Source organism: Elephas maximus, chromosome 13, assembly GCF_024166365.1.
Source record: "Elephas maximus indicus isolate mEleMax1 chromosome 13, mEleMax1 primary haplotype, whole genome shotgun sequence".
Classification (NCBI taxonomy): Eukaryota; Metazoa; Chordata; class Mammalia; order Proboscidea; family Elephantidae; genus Elephas; species Elephas maximus.
The window spans coordinates 39,410,208-39,429,812 of record NC_064831.1 but is presented as its reverse complement, the minus strand read 5'-3'; the positions used below and the strand labels follow the sequence as shown (position 1 = coordinate 39,429,812).

The following is a 19,605-nucleotide window of genomic DNA, read 5'->3' as shown; positions in this document are numbered from 1 at the left end:
GCACATGTCATCATAATACTTTGTCTTCTCGAGCCGCCCTTTGAATCTTCTGTTCAGCTCTTTTACTCCATCATTTTTTCCTTTTGCTTTAGCTACTCAATATTCAAGATCAAGTTTCAAAATCTCTTCTGACATCCATTTAGGTCTTTTCTTTCTCTCCTGTCTTTTTAATGACCTCTTTCTCTCTTCATGTATGGTGTCCTTGATGTCATTCCACAACTGGTCTTGTCTTCAGTCATTAGTGTTCAACTCATCAAATCTATTCTTGAAATGGTCTCTAAATTCAGGTGGGATATACTCGAGGTCCTACTTTGACTCTTGTGGACTTGTTCTAATTTTCTTCAATTTCAACTTGAACTTGCATATGAGTAATTGATTGTCTGATCCTCAGTTGGTCCCTGGCCATGCTCTGACTAATGATATTGAGCTTTTCCATTGTCTCTTCCACAGATGTAGTCGATTTGATTCCTGTGTATTCCATCTGTCCATGTCCACGTGTATGGCCACCGTTAATGTTGGTAAAAACTGGTATTTGCAACGAAGAAGTCAATGGTCTTGAAAAATTCAATTATGTGATCTCCAGCATCATTTCTATCACCAAGGCCATATTTTCCAACTGCCGATCCTTCTTCCTCGCTTCCAACTTTTGCATTCCAGTCTCCAGTAATTATCAGTGTTTCCTGATTACATGTTTGATCAATTTCAGACTGTAGAAGTTAATAAAAATCTTCACTTTCTTCATCTTTGGCCTTAGTGTTTGGTACATAATTTTTTTTTTCATGGTGATTGTATTTATTTTTCAAATTTCTGTATCCTATTGGTTTTTCTTAAGTAATTTCTAAAGCAGTTGCCTCCATGTAAACCATTACCAAATTTTCTTTCTTTCTTTTTGATTTTAATGTGCTTTAAGTGAAAGTTTACAAATCAAGTCAGTCTTGCATACAAAAATTTAGGTACACCTTGTTATATACTCCTGGTTGCTCTCCCCGTAATGAGACAGCACGTGTCTTCCCTCCACTCTCTATTTCCGTGTCCAATCAGCCAGCTTCTGACCCCCTCTGCCCTCTCATCTCCCCTCCAAACAGGAGCTGCCCACATAGTCTCATGTGTCTACTTGATCCTATATGCTCACTCTTCACCAGTATCATTTTCTTTCCCCTAGTCCAGTCCAAGCCCTGTCTGAAGAGTTGGCTTTGGGAATGGTTCCTGTCTTGGGCTAACAGAAGGTCTGGGGACCATGACTTCCGGGGTTCTTCTAGTCTCAGTCAGACCATTAAGTCTGGCCTTTTTACAAGAATTAGAGGTCTGCACGCCACTGCTCTCCTGTTCTCTCATGTGTTCTCTGTTGTGTTCCCTGTCAGGGCAGTCATCGGTTGTAGCCAGTCACCATCTAGTTCTTCTGGTCTCAGGCTGATGTAATCTCTGATTTATGTGGCCCTTTCTGTCTTTTGGGCTCATAATTACCTTGTGTCTTTGGTGTTTTTCACTCTCCTTTGCTCCAGGTGCGTTAAGACCAATTGATGCATCTTAGATGGCCGCTTGCTAGTGTTTAATATCCCAGACGCTACTCTCCACAGACAGATGCAGAATGTTTTCTTAATAGATTTTATTATGCCAATTGACTTAGATGTTCCCTGAAACCATGGTCCCCAAACCCCTCCCCTGCTATGCTCACCTTCAAAGTGTTCAGTTTATTCAGGAAACTTCTTTGCTTTTGGTTTAGTCCAGTTGTGCTGACCTCTCCTGAATTGTGTGTTGTTTTCCCCTTCACTTAAAATAGTTCTTATCTACTATCTAATTAGTGAAAACCCCTCTCTCTCCATTCTGCCCCACTCTTGTAACCATCAAAGAGTATTTTCTTCTCTGTTTAAACTATTTTTTGAGTTCTTATAATAGTGGTCTCATACAATATTTGTCCTTTTGAAACTGGCTAATTTCACTCAGCATAATGCCTTCTAGGTTGCTCCACGTTATGAAATGTTTCACGGATTCATCATTGTTGTTTATCGATGCATAGTATTCCATTGTGTGAATATACCATAATTTATTTATCCATTCATCCATTGATGGGCACCTTGGTTGCTTCCATCTTTTTGCTATCGTAAACAGTGCTGCAGTGAACACGGGTATGCATATATCTGCTTGTGTAAAGGCTCTTATTTCTCTAGGATGTACTCCAAGGAGTGGGATTGCTGGATCGTATGGTAGCTCTATTTCTAGTTTTTTAGGGAAGCACCAAATCGATTTCCAAAGTGGTAGTACCATTTTACATTACCACTAGCAGTGTATAAGTGTTCCAGTCTCTCCACAACCCCTCCAGCATTTATTATTTTGTGTTTTTTGGGTTAATGCCAGCCTTGTTGCAGTGAGATAGAATCTTATTATAGTTTTGATTTGTATTTGATCATGAGCATTTCCTCATGTATCTCTTAGCTACCTGAATGTCTTCTTTAGTGAAGTGCCTGTTCATATCTTTTGACCATTTTTTAATAGGGTTATTTGTCTTTTCATAGTTGAATTTTTGCAGTATCATGTAGATTTCAGAGATCTGATGCTGATCGGAAATGTCATAACTAAAAACTTTTTCCCAGTCTGTAAGTAATCTTTTTACTCTTTTGGTGAAGTCTTTGGATGAGCATAGGTGTTTGATTCGTAGCAGCTCCTAGTTATCTAGCTTCTCTTCTGCATTGTTAGTAATGTTTTGTATACTGTTTATGCCATGTATTAGGGCTCCTAGCATTGTCCCTATTTTTCCTTCCATGATCTTTATCATTTTAGATTTTATATTTAGGTCTTGGTGTGTAAATTTGAATGTTAGTTGTATTAACTGCTCTTCCTTGTAGGCATATCCTAGGTGTTAGTGAGCTGAAATGGAGTGGTATTGGCCATTTTGAATCAATCATATGATTTGCTATGCCAGAAATGACAAACTGAAGAGGAATGGCACCATATTCATTGTCAAAAAGAACATTTCAATTTCTATCCTGAAGTACAACACTGTTAGTGATAGGGTAAGATCCATATGCTTACAAGGAAGACCAGTTAATAAGAGTATTATTCAAATTTACGCACCAACCGCTAATGCCATAGATGAAGAAACTGAAGATTTTTACCAGCCTTTGCAGTCTGAAATTGATCAAGCACGCACTCAAGCTGCATTGATAATTACTGGTGATTGGAATGCAAAGTTGGAAACAAAGAAGAATCAGTAGTTTCTGAAAATATGCCTTAGTGATAGAAACGATGCTGGAGGTCACATGATAGCATTTGGCAGGATCAATGACCTATTCATTGGAAATATCTTTTCTTAACAGCATGAACGGTGGCTATACACGTGGACCTTGCCAGATGGAACACACAGGGATCAAATGGACTACATCTGTGGAAAGATAATAATGGAAAGACTCAATATCATCAGTCAGAACAAGGCCAGGGGCCAATTGTGGAACACACCATCAATTGCTCATATGCAGGTTCAAATTGATGCTGAATAAAATTAGAACAAGTCCATAAGAGCCAAAGTACTACCTTTTGTTTATCCCACCTGAATTTAGAGACTATTTCAAGAATTGATTTGACGCATTGAACATGAATGACTGAAGACCAGACAAGTTGTGCTAGGACATCATACATGAAGAAAGCAAGAGGTCTTTAAAAAGACAAGAAAGAAAGACAAGACCAAAATGGATGTCAGAAGAAACTCTGAAACTTGCTCTTGAACATCAAGCAGCTAAAGCAAACAGAAGAAATGATGAAGTAAAAGAGCTGAACAGAAGATTTCAAAGAGTGGCTAGAGAAGATGAAGTGAAGTGTAACGACATGTGCAAAGACCTGGAGATAGAAAACCAGAAGGAAAGAATATGCTTGGAATTTCTCAAGCTGAAAGAACTGAAGAAAAAATCCAAGCCTCAAACTGCAGTATTGAAAGATTTTATGGGCAAAATATTGAATGATGCAGGAAGCATCAAAAGAAGATGGAATACACAGAGTCACTGTACCAAAAAGAATTGGTCAATAGCCATTTCAGGAGATAGAATATGATCAAGAATGGATGGTATTGAAGGAAGAAGTCCAAGCTGCACTGAAACTGCAAAAAACAAGTCTCCAGGAACTGATGGAATACCAATTGAGATGTTTCAGTTAACGAACAGATGCAACACTGGAAGTGGTCATTTGTGGATGCCAAGAAATTTGGAAGACAGCTACCATGCCAACCAACTGGAAAAGGTCCATATCTGTGACCATTCCAAAGAAAGGTGATCCAATAGAATGTGGAAAGTATCAAACAGTATCAAAATATCACACGCAAGTGAAATTTCACTGAAGATCATTCAAAAGCAGTTGCAACAGTATATTGACAGGAAACTGTCAGAAATTCAAGCCGGATTCAGCAGAGAACATGGAACAAGGGAGGTCATTGCTGATGTCAGATGGATCTTGGCTGAAAGCAGAGAATACCATAAAGACATTTACCTGTATTTTATTGACTATGCAAAGGCATTCCACTGTGTAGAACATGACAAATTATGGATAACGTTGCAAAGAATGGGAATTCCAGAGCACTTAGTTGTGCTCATATGAAACCTGTACATAGACCAAGAGGCAGTTGTTTAAACAGAACAAGGGGATACTGCACAGTTTAAAGTCAGGAAAGGTGTTGTATCCTTTTGCTGTACTTATTCAATCTGTATGCCGAGCAAATAATCTGAGAAGCTGCTAAAGAAGACTATGGCATCAGGATATGCAGTAGGACTCATTAACAACCTGTGTTATGCAGATAACACAGCATAGCTTGCTGCAAGTAAAGTGGACTTGAAGCACTTACTGACGAAAACCACAGCCTTCAGTATGGATTACACCTCAACATAAAGAAAACAAAAATCTTCACAGCTGGACCAATAAGCAACACCATAATAAACAGAGAAAAGATTGAGGTTGCCAAGGATTTCATTTTACTTGGATCTACAATCAACACCCATGGAAGCAGCAGGCAAGAATTCAAACGATGTATTGCATTAGGCAAATCTGCTATAAAACACCTCTTTAAAGTGTTAAAAAAGCGAAGATGTCACTTTGAGGACTAAGCTTAGCCTGACCCAAGCCATGGTATTTTCAATCGCCTCGTGTGCATTTGAAACCTGGACAATGAATAAGAGACTACAGAATTGATGCCTTTGAATTGCGGTGTTGGGGAAGAATATTGAATATGCCATGGACTACCAGACGAACAAACAAATCTGTCTTGGGAGGTGTACAGCCACGATGTTCCTTAGAAAGAGGGACGGCAAGAATTTGCCTCACGTTTTTTGGACATGTTGTTAGGAGGGGCTAGTCTCTGGAGAAGGACGTCATGCTTAGTAAAGTAAAAAGTCAGTGAAACAGAGGAAGACTCTTGATAAGATGGATTGACACAGTGGCTGCAACAATGGGCTCAAACACAGCAACAGTTGGAAGGATGGTACAGAAGAGTGTTTCCTTCTGTTGTACATAGGGTAGCTATGAGTTGGAACCAACTCCATGGCACCTAACAACAAAAGCAACAAGTGAAACATCCATAGACAAGCAGGAAAAGAGGATATAAAATATGTGTGTGAGGGGTCGGGAGGGTTGCTGGAGTGGCCAGGGCAAGCATCACTGAAATGGGGGCAGTTGAGTAAAATCTTGAGGTGAGGGAGTGAGCCAAGTGGCTGACTCTGGTAAGCACTTTCCAGGGAAGGAACAGCTAGTGCAGAGGTATTGAGGCGAGGGTGTGCGAGGGTCGTTCCAGGGCTAGTGAGGAGGACAGACATACTTGAGGAACTCATCAGGAGTAGGACACAGGTCAGAGAGGTAAATAGGGGTGGGGATTGAAGATCATGGAGGGTCTTGCGCACATTGTGAGAACTTCTACATTGAATGAAAGAGGAGCTGAGAGACAGAAAGAGAAAGACAGAGAGAGGTTGTTTGTTTTTCGATACAATGATGTTTAACAGACAGTCCATATTCAGGTATTCACTGTTGTTCCAATAATGTCCTTTCCAAACATGTACCTGAATGTTTACTACCACTTGAAGAAATAACTTTCACAATGTGCCAAATCAAATTCCATAGTATTTGTAGTATTAATAGCTATTATTTGGGATTACTAGTGGTGCACTGAGAAAGGCCGTCCACAGGTTAGAAAAAACATGAACAGCTTTATAATATGATTTTATCGCTCTTCCCCTCAATCCAACATACAAGCGAGCACCATATGCTGCATTTAGTTAAGTGTTTTTTAACAGTTTTATTGAGATATAATTCACGCATTTAAAGTATACAATTCACTGGCTTCGAATATAGTAACAAAGTTGTGCAAACATCACCACAAACTAATTTGAGGACATTTTCGTTACCCCCCCAAAAGAAACCCTATACCCTTTAGCCAGCATTCCTCCAAACTCACCTTTCTCTCAGCCTTCCAACACAACAACCAACCCACTACCATCCAGTCGATTCCCACTCACAGCGATACAGGACGCAGTAGAACTGCCCCATGGAGTATCCAAGGAGTGCCTAGTGGATTCAAACTGCTGATCTTTTGGTTAGCAGCCATAGTTTTTTACCACTATGCCACCAGGGTATTTCCCCCCTGCCTTAGGCAACCATGCATCTACTTTCTGTCTCTACGGATTTGCCTGTTTGGAACATTTCATATAAATGGAATCTGGAATCATACAATATGTGTCTTTTGTGACTGGCTGCTATTACTTAGTGTAATGTTTTCAAGTCTCACCAAGTTGTAGCATGTGTCAGTACTTCACTTCTTTTATGAATGAATAATATTCCATTGTATGGATACGGAGCTCTGGTGGCACAGTGGCTGCTAGCCAAAAGGTAGTCAGTTCGAATCTATCAGTGGATGCTTGGAAACCCTACGGGCAGTTCTACTCTGTCCTATAGGGTCGCTGTAAGTTGGTATCAGCACCATGGCAATGGGTTTGATTTATCAAGGATTTTTATCACATTTTGTTTATTGAGGAAGGATTTTGAGCAGAGGAATGACCTGATTGGACTGGCATTTAACTAGGCTTACTCTGGCTGTAAGTAGCCCTGGTGGTGCAGTGGTTTCAGTGCTTGGCTGCTAACTGAAAGCACACGTGGGTTTGAACCCACCAGCCACTCCTTGGTAAAAAGATGTGGCAGTCTTCCATGAAGATTTACAGCCTTGGAAAGCCTATGGGGCAGTTCTGCTCTGTCCCACAGTGTCGCTAATAGTCGGAACAGACTCCAAGGCAGTGAGTTTGGTTGGTTTTGACTCTGGCTGTTGTTCTAAGGAGCAGAGAGTGATCAAGTGTGTCAAATGCTGCTGGTAGGGAAAAGAAGATGAAGCCCAAGAATTGACCAGTAAGTGCTCAAATAGTTTAACAAAGAAAGCAATTAAGTTAGCAAAAGTATTCTGCTATTTAATTTATAAAGGGTATTTTATGAGTTTTATGGAATTTGTTGCATTTCCCTTGAAAAATTAAAATGGAATGAAAAATAATAATTATTAAGAAGAATTTAAAATGGTATGCCAGATTTCATAAGGGCATATGAACCATTGCAGAGTATCACTTATTTATGTAAGTCTTTGGTATTTTCTTTACTGTAAAAAATGGTGTAGGAATTCTTTTGGTTCATGTGAAGCTTATTCCTCAGAATAATTATTTTCCTCTATGCTAACTCAACAATATGGTAATTATCCAAGATTTTATGCCAGCTTCTAGAAGGTTGGCCAAGAGAAAAACTGACTCTTAAGAAAAGATACTTTCAATGTCTATGCAGGTCAGGTGGGTTGTGCAGATCAGGTAGATGAGAGCTAGTTTTTCTTTGCGGGGCGGGGGGGAGTTGTGTGTTCTAAAAGATAGTAGAAATTGGACCAAACAGACTTCTAAACTCCTTTCAGGCATCTGTTATTATTTGGAGCCAAGAAGGTGAACTATTCAAATTATTGGACCCCAAATTGGCACAAAACACATCTTTTGATTTAGGGTTGGTATGAGCGGAATCGAGGGCACTGGGTGGGTTACGAGTACATGGCCGGAGAAAGATGTGGCAGTCCGCTTCCCTGAAGATTACAGCCTTGGAAACCTATGGGGCAGTTCTGCTCTGTCCTACCGAGTCGCTGGTGAGTCGGAATCAACTACATGGTAAGTTTGGTTTTGGGTTGTGAGCGCATGCAATAGTTACTCGGTCATCCAAGTTTAGATACCCGCAAATTCTGAGGCCTGCAAATCATTCGGGAATGAGGGGCTATGAAAACTTGACCTAAGAAGAGGTCTCGGGAGATAATTGCCAAAAATACACTCCACGTTTACAGTGTGGTTCGGTGGGTGCGGTGGATGTGTTAATGAGTATTTCAGAAAATAAACACGCAGAACACTGAACTTCGCTAGCAGAGAATGCACTAAGACCTCAGCAGCTGGATTAAAAGAGGTAGGTTCAGGAAAGCCAGCACGCAGCGTTCTTTTTCCTTCTTGGGGCGTGGGGCTGGGGGCGGTCGCTCGGGCCGCTTCCCCGCGCTGTCCGCGGGCCCCGGCGCCGCTGCGCTCGGGCCGGCCCAGCCGGGAATTTGGAGAGGATCCCTGGTCGCGCGGCGGAGGCGGCGGCGCGCGAGTGCGCGTGTGAGCGAGCGAGCGGGCGGGCGGGCGAGTGCGCCGGGTATTGGCAGCGGTGCAGTGGAGGCTGGGCGGCTCCGACTCCCTGACGCCAGCGCGACCAGATCAATCCAGGCTCCGGGAGCAAGCGGGCGGGAGGAGGAAGGAGAAGCCGAGCGCCTTAGCCCGGGCAGAGGAACAGGGAGGCACCCTGCGAGCGGAGCGCGGCGCAGCGCCCGGCCGGCCGGACCCGGGCGGCGGGACCCCGCTCGCCCGGCCATTCGTGCGCCCGCACGGACGGGCGCGCCGCCAACCCGGTAAAACGAAACAGAACCGAACCCAGCTTGCCTTGCTGCCGTCTCCCCTCCGCGCCCGAGGTTTCCCAGAGCCGCCGCTTGAGCCGGCGCGGACGGCACGGGCTAGCGGGCGGGCCGGGGTGGTGCGGGGTCGGCGGCGCGACTGCCGAGGGGAGGGGGTTCTGCGCCGCGTGGGGCGAGCCGGGAAGCGGCCCCCTCCCCCACGAGGGCGCCTCCCCGCCGCTCGCAGGAGAGAACCTGCCACCTCGGCCGCCGCCTCCCTTCGCGCCCAGCCGGCCGGGCAGGGCTCCGCCGGGGTTCCCCTCGCGTCTTTGTTGGGTCTGCGCCGGAGAAGCCGCATTCCTTGGCCTTGGAGCCTCGCCCCCGGCCCTGCCCGCGGCGGGACCTCTCCGGCCGCCCTCCCCCTCCGCCTGTTCCCGGTTTCTCTTTCCCGGTCTGCAGCCGGGCCGCGTCCGTGTGCGCGGCCCGCGGACCCATTGTGTCCCGCGCCGGCAGGGCAACCCTTGCGGGAGTTGGAGAACCGGCGCCGGCGCTGCCGTTTACGGGCTCGGGGAGCGGGGCTCGCGGGAGGACGACACGGGTGCCCTGGCCCCTCCGCATCGCAAAGGGTTGCCTTGTCTGTCCCAACGAGCGCGCCTTTGGGGTCGAGGTCAAGGAAAGTTCGCACCGAAATTCTAATTTATTCAAAGGTTTGGCGGCGCGTAATTTTTTTTTTTTTTCGTCTTCCGCCTACGCCGCCTGCGTCTTCAAGTGTCGTCTCATTCCTTTCCCTTTACTGGATTCGATTGCCTCACTGCATGTGTATTTGTGAGTTCGCTGTGGAACAACTGTTCTTTTCCCTGCTCCCTGCCTTTGTTAGGTGTTCTCGGGGTTGTTTGTATTGGAAGATGGGGATGGTGGGTGTGAGAGAGACAGATGTGGGCTTGTTTTTCTAGTTGCTGAGTATATATGAAGGCTTCCAGGGAGAGCGTTTCCTTGATGTGCTTAGGAAGGGAAGAGGAACAAATGCCTGGCGAATCTTACAACTCCAGTAGCTGCGGCTCCTGTTTCTTTGGAGGTACATGCAGTTTTTAAATACACTGCGCAAGATAATCAGGAAGGCGCTTTCCTTCTGAAAACTGAGGCCCGTCTCAGAACCATCTCCTGAGGAAAGCAGCGTTTTCGTGAGTGCTGTGACAACTGGCCTTTTTCTTTTCACTCGTGTTTTTTTTTTCTTAATTGCCATTGTATCTCAAGTTTCTGAATATGTGGAATGATACAGAAGTTGCATGATTGCTGTGTGTCTTCTGTGGCTGAAACGCTTTGCACCTAAATCACAGAATGCCTTTATTTCAAAACATCTCTCGCTCAGATCGTCTCTCGTGGATAACATGCCCACACTTCAGTAACACAGTGAGAAAACTGTTCTCTGCCTGTGTTGATTTTTCGCCTTGTTTATAATTACCACTCTAAATTTTATCGGAGGTAGGTGAGCCGTATTGGAGGAACCACTACTTAAAAAGAACTGAGGCAGAACGGCTGTTCACCGCCCCAGAATTGGCATACATATTTTTGCACCAGTGTTGTATGATTCTGATGTAGATGCAAGGCCTGACTGTGCTGTTCTCATGAAAGTGTTTATCCTCCCTCTGTCTTTCCCATTTGCAGTTATTTGATATTTCTGTGAGGTGGTATACCATTTGTGTAATACTGCAGTTCTTAGGAAACGGTAAACGGGGTCGTTCGAGATGGTTTTCTGGAGATGGGTGATGTTGGAGCCTCTAGAGGATCCAGGCGGGATCAGGTTTCTTCTAAGGGTGGGGATTTGTCCTTGATTTAGTTTTGACCCTTCCAACCATAGGTATGTAACCAAATACGTTTTTTCTTCTGCAGTATCTTTTATACTCTTGAAAACCTGATGACCTTTGCATTCTAGAGAAATGACAGTTTTTAAGGAATTAACAGTGTCAGCCTCTTGCACCTTTTAGAATTGAAGTAAAAAAAAAATTTTTTTTTCTACTAAGTTCAGATGAAGCATTAAAAGGAAGTAAGGCACATTTTCCTAAATATATTTATGAGTTCCGAACTAAATTTCAGTTTGTAATTGCAATTTCTAGTAATTCTGGGTCACGGATAAAATTAATAATTTGGTAGACTGGGAAAAGAATAAACTTGATTCTAATTAGACGAGTGTATTTGAGCTGCAGTAGCCTACTTAATCAAGGCCAAGTTGTGTGTATAAAAGGTCTCATTTGTGTAGTCTTACAAGGCTAATGGAGGCATCACTGAAGCTTTATAAATAATGTAAGTTGTGTATAATGTAGAGTCTCAAGAGACGGCAGAGAAAGCATCATTACCAGCCTTTTCAACCTGCTTGAGATCTTAAATTGATTTACAGCACTGAACTGGTGCAAAATGATACATCAGGATGACTTGGGGTCAGCCTGTAAAAGTCTATGATGTCAGCCTATTAGTTCAGTCATCATAATTAAACCATATTACGGGGGCAGCTAAGCAGGAGTCTGGCGTTATCCTTCAGATATGGGTGGTGCATGAGTTTTGTTTATAGTGCAAAAGACTAAATGGCCAAGAACCCTAGTGTGTCTGAAGGAGGGGGAGGCTTATGGAACTCTGAATTTCTGAAAAAATTGAAAGTAAATGCAGAGATGTTCAGTCAGCATAGTATAAGTAGCTTTCTGTTTGGTAGTGGAGAAATAGATGCTTTGAGGGTACTGGTAAGGCAGGACCGCAGCAGCTCTGATCCGTGTACTGAATCATGCTTCATGTGAGCTGGAATTTAACTTGGCCTCGGGGACTTTCTAAAATACCAGCAGAACCCATATCTCTTATCTTATTAGCATGGGTTCTCACTGTATCGATGTATCAGCTGACATGTTATTTCTTTGACTAGTCATAATTACTAGGACTCCACTGAAACCAAACACTTGAACATATGAACAATTCAGGAAAAGAAAACTCCTGTTTTTGCTTAAATTTTTGGTAATCCTTACTCAGTTCGTGGATCATCTATGACTGTGTTGCACAGTAAGGTAGCCACTAGCGAAGAATATTGACTGTACCGTGGACTGCCAGAAGAATAAACAAGTCTATCTTGGAAGAAGTACAGCCAGAATTTTCCTTAGAAGCGAGGTGGCGAGACTAGTCTCACATACTTTGGACATGTTATCAGGAGGAATCAGTCCTTGAAGGAGGACATCATGCTTGGTAAAGCAGAGGGTCAATGAAAAAGAGGAAGACCCTCAAGGAGGTGGGTTGACACAGTGGCTGTAACAACGGGCTCAAACATAACGATTACGAGGATGGCGCAGGACCAGGCGGTGTTTCGTTCTGTTGTACACAGGGTTGCTGTGAGTCCCACCCGTCTTTGACGCCCCTAACAACAACAGCAGCTACGTGTGGCTGTTTAAATTATTTAGTATTAGATAAAAATTTATTTTCTCAGTAGCAGTAGCTGCGTTTAAAGTGCTCCGTAGCCACACGTGGCTGGCGGCTGCCCTATCAGATAACGTATATATAAAAACATATCCATCACTCCAGAAGGTTCTACTGGACAGTGCTGCTCTGGGACCTCTGCCTCTTGCTCCCTTTACTTTTTCGGTGGCTTCTTTGCTTGTTACCGCTACTAATGATTTTGTGGGATCAAAGAGAAAGACAAATCAACTAATTTTGTTATTAGTTAGTTGCTTTTGTAAAAATAAGCAGTTTAGAAGTGACAGCTGAAGCTTCTGGATAAAATGAGGTTGACTTTTCTCCGGATCTTATTTACCATTGGCCTCATGGATCCTTATTTGATTAGCGCTTTGGGTAAGAGAAGTAATGGTAGCTTTTTTTTTGGTCTTTACTATGTGCTAGGCATTGTTTTAATATGCATAGTATCTCATTTAAGCCTCAAAGTTTCCCTAAGTACTATTGTTAATCACATTTCACAGGTGAAGAAACTGAGGCCAGAGTGATTTAGTGTATTGTCCCAGGCTCCATAGCTAGTAAATAAACATGGTTAATAATCTCAGCTGGGATAGGAGCAAGGCAGTCTGACTCCAGAGCCTCACTCTTAACTGTGTTTTTTTTTTTTGTATTTGAGTCTAGAATACCCAGATAGTCATTGTTTGGCTGTGCTATACTATGTCACTATAGACATGACTTTGCTTTTATTTTTTGTACTTTCAGACAGGTTTGTCCTCTGTTGTGCTTTTCTGGGCTGCCTTCTCCTGGAATAATGTTAACACTTTTCTAAGCAGAACATAGTTGGAAGAATAGATCTGACATAAAAGTAGTGCATTTCAAAGGCAAATTAGTCGAATCACCTTCTTTTCTGGATCACTCCTGCCACTTTCTCCTGTTGTTGTCTTGTACATCACAAGCTGATTGTACTGATGAGGAAAGTACTAGTAGTTCAGTTTATCTCTTCAAAATTAGTCTTGCGGGAGCTGTTAAAACACTGCATCTTGAGATAAGAATAGTTCATTGTAAATTCCCAAAGATTATTTTTTTTTTAAATGTTTAATGTCTATACTTTGTGTAATGTCTTACAATTCAGTAGTTTTCAACTTTTTGGGGGGATGGGCAGGGCTGTTTAAGAATCTAATGTAACTATGGACACTATATCTTCTCCTCACTCCTGTTCTCTTGCCCAAAAATGCTTATGTGCCCTCTTGAGCTTGTGTGTGCACATACGCAGATCGCAGGTACGTCAGGTGAGTTATATTCATGGACTGCCTCGTCGGGTGCTTTCATAAACATTAAAGATTTGTGATTTCCTTTACAGCGAATATAGACATTTAGTGTTCTAGAGATTTTCTAATGAGTTGGTTCACATTAAGATGAGAAATTTGAGGCCCGGAGAGGATAACCAGCTTGCCCAAAGTTATCCCTCCAGTGATTGAACGAAGGGAAGCTAGAACCTGCCTCTGTCTCTTTGTGTTTAAATACGGAATTCATTTCTTGGTTTTTTTCTACTCCACTATATTCCTGAGGTTTTGGTCTGAGCATAGCAGCATAATTTGGCAAGAGAAGGAAAGAAGAAATTTTTGGCTTGATGGTGACTTTTTCTACCCAGCACTGTTTGAGCTGAGTAGGAATCAAGTCTGACACCTGCAGAGAGAGGTTCGTTTTTTTACAGATTAGTATTGATTTTTTTTCTTTCTAGTGATAGAAAAGAAAAGCCTTGCATCCAGTTTAATAAATGGGACATTACTAGAGAATGGGAGAGCCGAGATTGTACAAAATTCAAAGTAAGTCATAATGCAGATATACCCTTCAGGCAGGCAATTCTGATATACAGAGCAAAACACAACTCTCTTTTGAATCTTAAAAACAAATCACATTCCTAACCGAAAGCTGAAGTTTGGGAGATTAGGGAAGGAGCTAGAGGTTCCTGGGAAGAGAGCTGGAAAGGTCTGAGGAGAAAAAGGGATAATTTAATGTAAAAGATGGAGAAAATTGTCACTAAGTCGTAAGATAAGAGGCTAATGAAATACTCTGTCATAGTATTTCTACATGTGGTTTTCCTTTCTGATGCCAAGATTAGCAGGGTGTACTTTGATAACAACAAATAGGAGTACCTCCTGTTTGTCCCAGACTGAAATCTCATGACTCTTCGTGTTCCTTTTCTGTTATCTGGTAGTGCAAATATTCAGTCTCATCTAGTGCGCTATCAACTGATTTGCAGCAAAAACTCCTGAAGTATCTGGAGTAGTTTCCTTAAAAAAAAGAAAAAAATGGGCAGCTGCAGCTAACTAGCATGAATGTAATTACTTCAAATCTAAAATGAAATCTTTGTTTTGGTGTGTATTATTAAGATGGGGTCAGCTTTAGAGATGCACTGCTAGTCCTATAGGCAAAAAAAGTAACATTTACAGCTATGGCTGGCTGACATGCAGGTTCTGCAGGACATTTATTTGTATAAGGGAAGCTCTTTTTCAGACAAGAAAAGCTAAACATTCATAAACAGTCGTACTCCAGTGAATACATCAGAATTTCAGGAAGATACTGGAAGCTGCAGTGACTGAACAGTTTAACAATTTTTGTAGTAAACTGAAATCTTTAGGGAAGATTTTAAAAACTTTAGGGAAGACTTGCTTTTGCAAATAAGCATCAAACCCTTTAAGGTTTGAGAGAGTCCTTACCTGCTGATTCTCCCAGATCTCTTCTCTGCTCAGTTCCTAGTGTTTTGATGAGGAGCCTTATTCCTTTTAAGAATCCGGGTCTGTGGTATGGTGAATTGATTTCTGAACTCATTTTTTAAGATAACAAGCCCGAATTAAAAACAAGCACACCTACAAAGAAGTTAATTGTGTACGCGTATGCTTTTGAGCTCATGGTGTAAATAAATGTTCCCTGTGTCATGGTGGTGTAGTGGTTAAATGCTATGGCTGCTAACCAAAGGGTCAGCAGTTCGAATCTGCCAGGCGCGCCTCGGAAACTCTGTGGAGCAGTTCTACTCTGTCCTATAGGGTCGCTATGAGTCGGAATCGACTCGACGGCACTGGGTATGTCATGCTTGGAAACCCTGGTGGCATAGTGGTTAAGTGCTATGGCTGCTCATCAAAAGATGGGCAGTTCAAATCCACTAGGAAATCCTTGGGAACTCTATGGGGCGGTTCTCTTCTGTCTTATAGGGTTGCTATGAGTCAGAATCTGCTCGGTGGCAGTGGCAGTGTCAGGCTCGGTCTTCTGTCTATTGAGTAGAAAATATATTTATAAACATGATTTTTTAATGCCTTATTTGTAGTTTTTCCCTTAACTTTAGGGCTCCTGTATTATAGATATTTTTTTCTTCTGATCTGGGATTGTTTATATAGGAAACCCCGGTGGCATAGTGGTTAAGAGCTGCAGCTGCTGACCAAGAGGTTGGCAGTTCAAATCTACCAGGCACTTCTTGGAAACACTGTGGGGCAGTTCTACTCTGTCCTGTAGGGTCGCTATGTGTTGGAATTGACTCCATGGCAACGAGTTTGGTTTGGTTTTCTCAAGCTATTCATTTATTTTGCTCTCCTTGCCCATCTTTTGTGGTTTCTTTGTGATGTGCTTATACAAAGTGGAAGTATTTCAGATCTTTGTAGCTTCTTTCTTTCAGTTTTAAGCATTGTCATTAGTTAGTTAGATAAACTCAAGAGCTTTTGTTTATTTAGAGTGAAAGAAAGCATGCCTTTGTGATGGATATTAAATATGCCCTCATTTGATAATTTTGATGTATTATAGTAAGCGAGGAGCCCTGGTGGCACAGTGGTTAAGCGTTCAGCTGCTAACCAAAAGGTCGATGGTTCTAATCCACCAGCTTCTCCGTGGGAAAAAGATGTGGCAGTCTGCTTCTGTGAAGATTTACAGCTTTGGAAACCCTATGGAGCAGTTCTCCCCTGATCTCTTAGGTTGCTATGAGTCAGAATCAACTCAACTCCGGTTTTTTTAATTACAATAAGCAGGAGTCCCTGGGTGGTGCAAACAGTTTAGTGCTGGGTTACTAACTTAAAGGTTGGTGGTTTGAACCTACCCAGAGGCACCTCAGAAGAAAGGCCTAGCAATTTGCTTCCGAAAGGTTACAGCTGTGCAAACTCTGTGTTGTACAGTTCTACTCTGAAACACATGAGTCACCAGGAGTCAGAATTGATTTGATGGCAGCGGGTTTGGTTTTGGTTTATTATAATAAGTATATGCTTCATTTAGTCAATGAATATTATTTCTAAGTGACTAAGTTGACCCAGTAGCTGAACAGTAGGCTTCAAACATAGCAACAGGGGGGCACAGGACCGGGCAGTGTTTTGTTCTGTTGCAAATAGGGTCGCTATGAGTCGGAACCACCTCTATAGCACCTAACAACAGCAAAGTGACTCAGTAATTAGTGAGAAGATACGCAAAAAAGAAAAATGCAGCAACCTTGTAAGAGTTGTCACAAGGTAGTACAGAGTGAGTTGTACAGACAGCTCACGTGAGGACCACTGTGGCATGTAGAGTTTGGGGAAGGAGTGAGCAGAAACTTGAGCTGGAGCTGGAAGGACATGTGGTTTGGATGGGAAGAAGGAAAGAGGAGCGCTAGGCAGAGTAATGGCAGGGGAACTGAGGAGGTGGGCGTGAGTGTTGGGCAGCACTGTCCAGTAGAAGTTTCTGTAATGATGGAGAGGCTCTATATCTGCTCTGTCCAATACAATAGCCACAAGCTGCTATTAAGCATTTAAAATGTGGCTAGTGCAGCTGAGGAAGTGCATTTTTATTTTTAATTAAGTCATGTTTAAATAGCGATATGTAGTTGTTGTATCAGGCAACAGAAATGTAGAGGCTAGCGAACAGCTCTGCCTGACCAGAGTGACTGTTCCTAAGCGTCCTAGCGTGGTGAGGTGGTGGAGATATTCAGAAAGATTAAGTTGTGGTAAGAATCTTGAGGGCCTTAGAGTGCCAGAATAAGGAAGAATTGGAGAGTTACCCAAAATGTTTTAATGTGCAGCTTGGATTGGAGGGGGTAGAATCTGGATGCAAGGAGATTAGTAAGAAAGCTGTTGAGTTATCTGTGTGATGATGTGGTGGTTGTTAGCCTCAAGTCGGCCCCCCAACTCATGATGACCCCCATGTACAATGGAATGAAACACTTCCCGGTCCTGCTCCATCCTCATGACTGGTTGTGCATCAGACTTTTTTGTGATCCATCAGGTTTTTCCTAGCTGATTTTCAGAAGTAGATTGCCGGGCCTTTCTTTCTAGTCTGCTTAGTCTGGAAGCCCCACTGAAACCTGTTCAGCATCATAGCAGTACGCAGGCCTCCACTGATGGACGGGTGGTGGCTATGCGTGAGGTTGCATTGGCTGAAAATCAAACCTGGGTCTCCTGCATGGAAGGTGAGAATTCTACCACTGAACCACCAATGTCCTCAATTTATGGTCAATTCCTGGTAAAGGTAGAAGTGGGAAGATAACTTTTTTTGTGGATAGAGAAACTGAAGACTTGGTGATTATTTGGCTGTAGGGTAATGGGAAAGAGAGAGAGGACAGAAATTATCTCAAGTTTCAAACCTGGGTGGAAAATTAATACTGTTGTTACTTTAGGAAAGAATTGATTGTAGAAGGAATTAGGATTGTGCAAATAACAAATTAGAGTTGGTGTGTTGAAGTTAAGATGTATCCTACCGGCAAGTTGGAACTATATAACTAAGCCTTGGGGAAGGGCTCAGAGCTTTATATAAAAATTTTGGCAATCATCTACTAGAAATGATGGTTGAACTTCTAAGAGTGAATTGGTAGTCTGAAAGAATCATAAAGAGAGAAACCAAGAGCTGGTGGGTTGAGCCTTCCGTTAAAGCCCACAATAGAAATGGTAGGGGAGAGAAGCAGGTTTGAAGTAGACAAGAGAATGAATTGAAAGAAAAATTGTAGGAGTGGTAAAACCAGGAAGCCAAAGGAAGAGAGATTCCAGAAACAGGTTGGGAAGGGGATATGTCGTATGGTTCAGGGTGAAAGAGAAAGAGTCAGAGTAATCAAGTGAGTTGCTGTGGCAATGAAGACACAGGGTATGAAAGGTGTAGCTAGATGTTTACCATCAAGTAGAAGATAAAAACAAATATGAAGAAAAGCTTTTGAATCCTTTGTGGAATGAAGCTAGGTATAAAGAAATGAGAAATAGGCTTGTATACTCCCTTATCTTTCAGAATAGATGAGACCTCTTCAGATTTCAAGGTTGAGGGAAAGAAGTTAATGAAGAGAGACCAATTAAAGTTGACAGAGTTAGTGATCTGGGGCACAGGTGACAAAATATTAACCATGGTAAGGAGATAGAATTGTCTGAGAAAGAAGAATGGGGTCCAAGGTAGAGTGGAAAGCAGGTGACAGAGCTCGTGGTAGCTTGCATTGATTTTTCCAGTAATACAGCAGGCAGATGTCTTCATTGGGATGGTGAGATGGGATGAGAATCAGCAGATGGTATTGGAAGTGTAAGAATAACAGAAGATTTGGAAGAACCATTGTAGGCTGTATGCCAGGGAGTGTATGTAGAATTCAGAAGAATTAATAAGCCTGAGGTGAAGTGTGATGTGGATGTATAGTAGAAGAGGCAATTGTTACTCTCTTAGTTTGATTTTGTGGCCCAGTAGTAAGATTGGAGAGAAATGATGGTAGAGGTGATTTGGGCCTGGGAGTAGCAAATTGGTTAAGAGATGAGGTTCTAGAGTCAGTCTGCCTGGGTTTGCATCTGAGCTCCAACACTTACTTCCTTTGTAACCTCGGGAAAGCTACCGTTAACTTTGGACCTCACTTTTCCTCATCTGAAAAACAGATTATAGTATCAGCCTCAGGATTGATATTAGGATAAAGTGAATTATACGTCCATGTTTCGTCTAATCTAGGATGCTCTAATTGTGAGACATTACTTCACGTACTACTGAGGAAAAAAACTCAAACAGGACACAAACGATTGTAAAACTTCCTGATTTCAGAGATGTTAAATGGGGTGGTGGTGGGGGAGTACATTTTATAATTCATGAAGTGTGGAATATATAAACGGTTTAGCATAGGACCTGGCACATAATAAACATTCAAAAATGGTTAGCTATTTATAAAAATCAGTGTGATTTTAGAGAATAAATGTTAATGAGGGCAATATGGAATCCAATTTAGATAAGGAGTCACAGGTTACAAGGAGCCTAATGGACTAAATGAATTGAGAAGAGTTAATCAATGGGAATACTGGTAATGAAATTGTAAAATACCAAGT

At 42.4% G+C, this 19,605-nt stretch overlaps 1 protein-coding gene across 3 annotated transcripts in view; it reads left to right on the top strand.

Moving 5' to 3' along the window:
- Window positions 1-8,607: 8,607 nt before the first annotated feature.
- The window catches only part of SMAD1 (SMAD family member 1), a 90,207-nt gene continuing 79,209 nt past the window's right edge, over window positions 8,608-19,605 (top strand). The window contains exon 1 of one of the 3 annotated variants that reach the window (XM_049905438.1): window positions 8,608-8,624. The gene's annotated coding sequence lies outside the window, so the exon portion shown is untranslated. Of the gene's footprint in view, window positions 8,625-8,825; window positions 8,915-9,882; window positions 9,972-19,605 lie in introns of those variants that run through there. The other 2 variants (XM_049905436.1, XM_049905437.1) reach the window with 2 other exon arrangements.